A 9448-nucleotide genomic window follows, 5' to 3' on the forward strand; every position below is an offset into this window, starting at 1 on the left:
TGTCAATCAACTGTTTACTAACTACTTTTTTTTTCCCACACCACACACACACACACCCCAGGAAGCAGCCCGTGACAGCTGACTAACTCCCAGGTACCTATTTACTGCTAGGTAACAGGGGCATTCAGGGTGAGAGAAACTTTGCCCATTTGTTTCTGCCTCGTGCGGGAATCGAACCCGCGCCACAGAATTACGAATCCTGCGCGCTATCCACCAGGCTACGAGACCCCTCATGTGATGATGGTTGGGAGCGTTAGGGCCTAGGGATAACCTTATTGAACAATTAAGTAAGAAACAGAAGTGTTTGGGAAGTATTTGGTGAAGCGATTGATAACTCAAGCAAGAAGGGAAGTTGATGGTGGTGTGATTCCGCCAATCAAGAGCGAGATAGGTGGTGACGTCACGTCGGCGAACCAATGGGAGCTGTGTTTTCAAACTGTAGTGATAGCAGGCGCCTGCGGCGGTCAGTGATAAAGTGGCAGGCAGACGAGGCGGTCGTCTCGATTGGCTCAAGGTCAGTCGTCTTATTTGTGCTTGCATACAAAACCCTGCGACCCTAAAGATGATCGTAAGGGTCTGAGAGAGTTACAACTGGACCTGGGAGAGAGAGTCCGGGCCTGCCAACAGCTCAAGGCAGGACAATTGACAATTACAGAAGCCTGACAATTAACAATCCAACATTCTGTTTATAACTCATTTTGCATGTAATTTAACCTGAATAAACATTAACATTATCAATTATGATGTATGTTTGGCAAAGTTTAAGTGCTCACAATCTCGTAGGTAATCAGAAATAAGATGCTGATAACGTTTCCTAATTTATAAAGCTGTGGAGGAGATGTACTCACCTAGTTGTGTTTGCGGGGGTTGAGCTCTGGCTCTTTGGTCCCGGCTTATGTGTATATCTTCTTATACACAAGGAAATAGATGTTATTGTAAGTGAAAAGTTTTAGTTTAGAAAGGAAGCTCCTTGTTAGGATTGTCTAGTTAGTCTATTTATCTTGGTAAGGTTTTCTAGAACTAGTCTGTATGAGGGTTCGAGCCTAGTGCCTTGATGCAATACTTATAGAATACTTATCAATATATTTAAGGCTTTTTATTTATCCAAAATAATTGGGAATCATTTGAATGTAGATTTAACCTGGTGTATATTAGATATTTGTGTAAATGGCAGCCTACTCACTATGTATGTATGTATGATACATAGATAGTATGTATGTATGATACATAGATAGTATGTATGTATGATACATAGATAGTATGTATGTATGATACATAGATAGTATGTATGTATGATAGATAGTATGTATGTATGTATGATAGATAGTATGTATGTATGTATGTATGATAGATAGTATGTATGTATGATAGATAGTATGTATGTATGATAGATAGTATGTATGTATGATACATAGATAGTATGTATGTATGATACATAGATAGTATGTATGTATGATACATAGATAGTATGTATGTATGATAGATAGTATGTATGTATGATACATAGATAGTATGTATGTATGATACATAGATAGTATGTATGTATGATACATAGATAGTATGTATGTATGATACATAGATAGTATGTATGTATGATAGATAGTATGTATGTATGATACATAGATAGTATGTATGTATGATACATAGATAGTATGTATGTATGATACATAGATAGTATGTATGTATGATAGATAGTATGTATGTATGATACATAGATAGTATGTATGTATGATACATAGATAGTATGTATGTATGATACATAGATAGTATGTATGTATGATACATAGATAGTATGTATGATAGTCTACTCACTACGAGTAGGCTATCACTCATTTCTTTTCTAGTAAATATTTAATTAATATGAGACTGTTTCTACAGCTTACATAGAACATAAAACTAACTAGGAGAGTGAGTTTTAAACTCAATGCTTTATGTGAGTATAATTGATTGAACTATGGCCTGACAGCTGAGTGGACAGCGCTCGGGGTTCGTAGTCCTGAGGTTCCGAGTTCGATCCCCGGTGGAGTCGGAAACAAATGGGCAGAGTTTGTTTAACCTTGATGCCTCTGTTCACCTAGCAGTAAATAGGTACCTGGGAGTTAGACAGCTGCTACGGGCTGCTTCCTGGGGGAAGCAGTGAACAGGTGTACAGTTGTGGCTGGAGTGAACAGGTGTACACCTGTGACTGTAGTGAACAGGTGTACACCTGTGACGAGTGAACAGGTGTACACCTGTGACTGTAGTGAACAGGTGTACAGCTGTGACTGTAGTGAACAGGTGTACACCTGTGGCTGGAGTGAACAGGTGTACACCTGTGGCTGGAGTGAACAGGTGTACAGCTGTGGCTGGAGTGAACAGGTGTACAGCTGTGACTGTAGTGTGCAAGTGTACAGATGTGGCTGGAAGAGAATCCAGGCTCATCTTCACAAAACATTTATCATAACATTACAATTATGAGGAAAAAAATAAAAAGAAGTTGTGTGTGAGAGGTTGTAGATGAGTGAAAGTTTGAGGTTGTAGAGATGTGTTCGATAGACAAAAGGTGTGAGATAGAGAGGTTGTGAGACAGTGAAAAGTTGTGAGGCAAAGATTGTGAGATAGACAGAGGCTGTCAGGTTGAGAAAGAGGATATGAGATAGCGTTAGGCTATGATTGTGAACGAGAGGTTGTGAGATAGAAATAAGTTGTGAGGAAGAGAATTTATGAGTAAGGTACTGCTGGTATTGATTAAAACATGCGCAAATAAAGGATTAAACAGCTTTTTTTAGCTAAATTTGCTCACTATTGTCCATAGGAATATAGAAGTTTCCATAATTGTATATATCTATACTCAACACAAACAGTTTACTATTATTCTCTTGCATCTGATTCGTTGTAAACATATCCTATATCTCTCACATGTTTTTAAGTGTCCTGGAAATGATATAAGCTATCTCTAAACAGCGTTTGGGTGCCTGTGGCTTATAAGCAAAAGATTCCTTAGATGGAAACATCATGGTCGAGGTTTCTCCTTCGTGTTCAGCAGAATATGAAGAATGCAGATCACATAATTTTAAATTCCCGGTTTAATTCAGAGAGACAGGGCGGAGGGAATGGCTAAAATCATCCTGGCCAACTCGAAACTCAATGGTACTGACCATCAAGATTTAAAGATGGCTTCTATTCGGATTCTTTCATCTTGGCGGGAGAGTTTGGCGGGAACTTTGATGAAGGTGGCGGCAACGGGAGACCCGCTGATTGGTCCAGGTAGGAGAGCCCGGGTTGACGTAACCGACATGCGACTGGCTGATTGGCTATGGCAGCTGAGCATCGGTTAACTTAACCAACATGATGCTTCCTGATTGGCTCTGACAGGTGACCATTCATTAAAAGATTGAAAGTCAGTTGAGCGTCTTTTAGGTGATTATATGGAGGATAGTTTGTTATTGTAGCCAACTGGCTTGATGTGTTTCGTGGCCGATGACAACCTGAGCCTCGAACTTAATATATTTTATGATCTGATTTAGGGTGAGGAGATAGAGAGGAGAGAGAGGGTGAGAGGTGAGGAAGGAGGGAGAGGTGAGAGGTGAGGGAAAAGAGGTGGGGGTGAATACCAGCGTTAGCATGAAGCCTGGCGACTGATCTGGCTTAAGCTAACGAGAAATATTTCAGCCTTCTCACACCTCGCTTGACGCCCCTGCTGCACCCTGACACACACCACCACCACCACCTGCTGCTCCCTGACACACACCACCACCTGCTGCTCCTTGACACACACCACCTGCTGCTCCTTGACACACACCACCACCACCACCACCTGCTGCACCCTGACACACACACCACCACCTGCTGCTCCCTGACACACACCACCACCACCTGCTGCACCCTGACACACACACCACCACCTGCTGCTCCCTGACACACACCACCACCACCTGCTGCACCCTGACACACACCACCACCTGCTGCACCCTGACACACACCACCACCACCACCTGCTGCACCCTGACACACACACCACCACCTGCTGCTCCCTGACACACACCACCACCACCACCTGCTGCACCCTGACACACACACCACCACCTGCTGCTCCCTGACACACACCACCACCACCTGCTGCACCCTGACACACACCACCACCTGCTGCACCCTGACACACACACCACCACCTGCTGCTCCCTGACACACACCACCACCACCTGCTGCACCCTGACACACACCACCACCTGCTGCACCCTGACACACACCACCACCACCACCTGCTGCACCCTGACACACACCACCACCTGCTGCACCCTGACACACACCACCACCACCACCTGCTGCTCCCTGACACACACCACCACCACCACCTGCTGCACCCTGACACACACCACCACCTGCTGCACCCTGACACACACCACCACCACCACCTGCTGCTCCCTGACACACACCACCACCACCACCTGCTGCACCCTGACACACACCACCACCTGCTGCTCCCTGACACACACCACCACCTGCTGCACCCTGACACACACCACCACCTGCTGCACCCTGACACACACCACCACCACCACCACCTGCTGCACCCTGACACACACCACCACCTGCTGCACCCTGACACACACCACCACCTGCTGCACCCTGACACACACCACCACCACCACCTGCTGCTCCCTGACACACACCACCACCACCACCTGCTGCACCCTGACACACACCACCACCACCTGCTGCACCCTGACACACACACCACCACCACCTGCTGTACCCTGACACACACCACCACCACCACCTGCTGTACCCTGACACACACCACCACCACCACCTGCTGTACCCTGACACACACCACCACCACCACCTGCTGTACCCTGACACACACCACCACCACCACCTGCTGCACCCTGACACACACCACCACCTGCTGCACCCTGACACACACCACCACCACCACCTGCTGCACCCTGACACACACCACCACCTGCTGCACCCTGACACACACCACCACCTGCTGTACCCTGACACACACCACCACCTGCTGTACCCTGACACACACCACCTGCTGCACCCTGACACACACCACCACCTGCTGCACCCTGACACACACCACCACCTGCTGCACCCTGACACACACAACCACCTGCTGGACCCTGACACACACCACCACCACCTGCTGCACCCTGACACACACCACCACCACCTGCTGCACCCTGACACACACCACCACCTGCTGCTCCCTGACTCACACCACCACCTTCTGCTCCTTGACACACACCACCACCTGCTGCACCCTGACACACACACCACCACCTGCTGCTCCCTGACACACACCACCACCACCTGCTGCACCCTGACACACACCACCACCTGCTGCATCCTGACACACACACCACCACCTGCTGCTCCCTGACACACACCACCACCACCTGCTGCACCCTGACACACACCACCACCTGCTGCACCCTGACACACACCACCACCACCACCTGCTGCACCCTGACACACACACCACCACCTGCTGCTCCCTGACACACACCACCACCACCACCTGCTGCACCCTGACACACACACCACCACCTGCTGCTCCCTGACACACACCACCACCACCTGCTGCACCCTGACACACACCACCACCTGCTGCACCCTGACACACACACCACCACCTGCTGCTCCCTGACACACACCACCACCACCTGCTGCACCCTGACACACACCACCACCTGCTGCACCCTGACACACACCACCACCACCACCTGCTGCACCCTGACACACACCACCACCTGCTGCACCCTGACACACACCACCACCACCACCTGCTGCTCCCTGACACACACCACCACCACCACCTGCTGCACCCTGACACACACCACCACCTGCTGCACCCTGACACACACCACCACCACCACCTGCTGCTCCCTGACACACACCACCACCACCACCTGCTGCACCCTGACACACACCACCACCTGCTGCTCCCTGACACACACCACCACCTGCTGCACCCTGACACACACCACCACCTGCTGCACCCTGACACACACCACCACCACCACCACCTGCTGCACCCTGACACACACCACCACCTGCTGCACCCTGACACACACCACCACCACCACCTGCTGCACCCTGACACACACCACCACCACCACCTGCTGCTCCCTGACACACACCACCACCACCACCTGCTGTACCCTGACACACACCACCACCACCTGCTGCACCCTGACACACACACCACCACCACCTGCTGTACCCTGACACACACCACCACCACCACCTGCTGTACCCTGACACACACCACCACCACCACCTGCTGTACCCTGACACACACCACCACCACCACCTGCTGTACCCTGACACACACCACCACCACCACCTGCTGCACCCTGACACACACCACCACCTGCTGCACCCTGACACACACCACCACCACCACCTGCTGCACCCTGACACACACCACCACCTGCTGCACCCTGACACACACCACCACCTGCTGTACCCTGACACACACCACCACCTGCTGTACCCTGACACACACCACCACCTGCTGCACCCTGACACACACCACCACCTGCTGCACCCTGACACACACCACCACCTGCTGCACCCTGACACACACCACCACCTGCTGTACCCTGACACACACCACCACCACCTGCTGCACCCTGACACACACCACCACCACCTGCTGCACCCTGACACACACCACCACCTGCTGCACCCTGACACACACCACCACCTGCTGCACCCTGGCACACACCACCACCACCACCTGCTGCTCCCTGACACACACCACCACCACCACCTGCTGTACCCTGACACACACCACCACCACCACCTGCTGCACCCTGACACACACCACCACCTGCTGCACCCTGACACACACCACCACCACCACCACCTGCTGCACCCTGACACACACCACCACCTGCTGCACCCTGACACACACACACCACCACCTGCTGCACCCTGACACACACCACCACCTGCTGCACCCTGACACACACCACCTGCTGCACCCTGACACACACCACCACCACCACCACCTGCTGCACCCTGACACACACCACCACCACCTGCTGCACCCTGACACACACCACCACCACCACCACCTGCTGCACCCTGACACACACCACCACCACCACCTGCTGCTCCCTGACACACACCACCACCACCACCTGCTGCACCCTGACACACACCACCACCACCACCTGCTGCTCCCTGACACACACCACCACCACCACCTGCTGCACCCTGACACACACCACCACCACCACCTGCTGCACTCTGACACACACCACCACCTGCTGCTCCCTGACACACACCACCACCTGCTGCTCCCTGACACACACCACCACCTGCTGCACCCTGACACACACCACCACCACCACCACCTGCTGCACTCTGACACACACCACCACCTGCTGCACCCTGACACACACCACCACCACCACCTGCTGCACTCTGACACACACCACCACCTGCTGCTCCCTGACACACACCACCACCTGCTGCACTCTGACACACACCACCACCTGCTGCTCCCTGACACACACCACCACCACCACCTGCTGCACCCTGACACACACCACCACCACCTGCTGCACCCTGACACACACCACCACCACCACCTGCTGCTCCCTGACACACACCACCACCTGCTGCACCCTGACACACACCACCACCACCACCACCTGCTGCACCCTGACACACACCACCACCACCTGCTGCACCCTGACACACACCACCACCACCACCACCTGCTGCACCCTGACACACACCACCACCACCTGCTGCACCCTGACACACACCACCACCACCACCTGCTGCACCCTGACACACACCACCACCACCTGCTGCACCCTGACACACACCACCACCTGCTGCACCCTGACACACACCACCACCACCACCTGCTGCACCCTGACACACACCACCACCACCACCTGCTGCTCCCTGACACACACCACCACCACCACCTGCTGCACCCTGACACACACCACCACCTGCTGCTCCCTGAAACACACCACCACCTGCTGCACCCTGACACACACCACCACCACCACCACCTGCTGCACCCTGACACACACCACCACCTGCTGCACCCTGACACACACCACCACCACCACCACCTGCTGCTCCCTGACACACACCACCACCTGCTGCACCCTGACACACACCACCACAAAGCCGCCAAAGATTGAGAAAAGATGTACAGGTTCGTAAGTGCTTGCGTAACTGCTTCGTGAATCTGGCCCCCAGGTTCGTAAGTGCTTGCGTAACTGCTTCGTGAATCTGGCCCCAGGTTCGTAAGTGCTTGCGTAACTGCTTCGTGAATCTGGCCCCAGGTTCGTAAGTGCTTGCGTAACTGCTTCGTGAATCTGGCCCCAGGTTCGTAAGTGCTTGCGTAACTGCTTCGTGAATCTGGCCCCAGGTTCGTAAGTGCTTGCGTAACTGCTTCGTGAATCTAGCTCCATAATCCTTCAGTCGTATAGTTGTAAACTTTGTAAATTGTATCAATGGCCACATAGAGACTTTGTTTCTTGTTTAGTATCCCCTGATTTGACTTTTTTTTCCGTGGAATTTATTTTGAATGATGTCTTATATTTTATCTATTTGTGCTTACATGAGGCACTGAGTCTAATATTTGGTGCTTTATAATAATATAATATTTGATTTTTTAAATGTATGCAGTGGATAATTCATCTTTCATTATCCCTCTACTTTGTATTTGTATAAATATCTAGAATCACTTCGGATTTGAGTTGTAATTTCGAATGAGTATTGATGAGTCTTCATGAAAGTTTATCAGTTTCGTGTGAGTATTTAAGTGATTTTGTTCGATATCAGGCCCCAGCCGTCAGGCTTGGGGTCTGACGGCTGAGTAGACAGCGCTCGGGATTCGTAGTCCTAAGGTTCCGGGTTCGATCCCCGGCGGAGGCGGAAACAAATAGGCATAGTTAATTTCACCCTGATGGGACTGTTCACCTAGCAGTAAATAGGTACCTGGGAGTTAGACAGCTGCTACGGGCTGCTTCCTGGGAATGTCGCTCTACCGTCCACCCGAAGTGGTTGGGCTAAGAAAGCAAATTAGTATCAATTTGACGAAAACTTCAATTAATTTTGTATTTATTACAGATGTGAGAGGTAAAGACTTAGCACTACGTAATTGACCATCAACCACATCAATTAGTAAGTGCCTGACGCCTTGTTTAAAATATCTTAGACATTATCATGCCTATTAGAGACATATTTTTAATTCGGATGTGTTTTTGCATCGGAATTAAATTTAATTATTAAACTTAGTTTATTTTGAGTATCAGTTCAAGTCATTGGTTGGTTTAGTAGTAGGGTAGTGGTTCAGCCTGTCCTCCTACAGCCTGTCCTCCTACAGCCTGTCCTCCTACAGCCTGTCCTCCTACAGCCTGTCTTCCTACAGCCTGTCCTCCTACAGCCTGTCCTACAGCCTGTCCTCCTACAGCCT

The 9448-nt window shown here is 51.1% G+C and overlaps 1 protein-coding gene across 3 annotated transcripts in view; it reads left to right on the forward strand.

The window, feature by feature from the left end:
* Positions 1–465: 465 nt before the first annotated feature.
* Positions 466–9448, forward strand: part of LOC138349444 (uncharacterized) — a 171488-nt gene continuing 162505 nt past the window's right edge. For 2 of the 3 annotated variants that reach the window (XM_069312723.1, XM_069312724.1), the window contains exons 1-2: positions 466–514; positions 9103–9156. The gene's annotated coding sequence lies outside the window, so the exon portion shown is untranslated. The remainder of the gene's footprint in view (positions 515–9102; positions 9157–9448) is intronic. The other variant, XM_069312726.1, reaches the window with a different exon arrangement.

The sequence above is a fragment of the Procambarus clarkii genome, chromosome 73, assembly GCF_040958095.1.
Source record: "Procambarus clarkii isolate CNS0578487 chromosome 73, FALCON_Pclarkii_2.0, whole genome shotgun sequence".
NCBI classification, from domain to species: domain Eukaryota; kingdom Metazoa; phylum Arthropoda; class Malacostraca; order Decapoda; family Cambaridae; genus Procambarus; species Procambarus clarkii.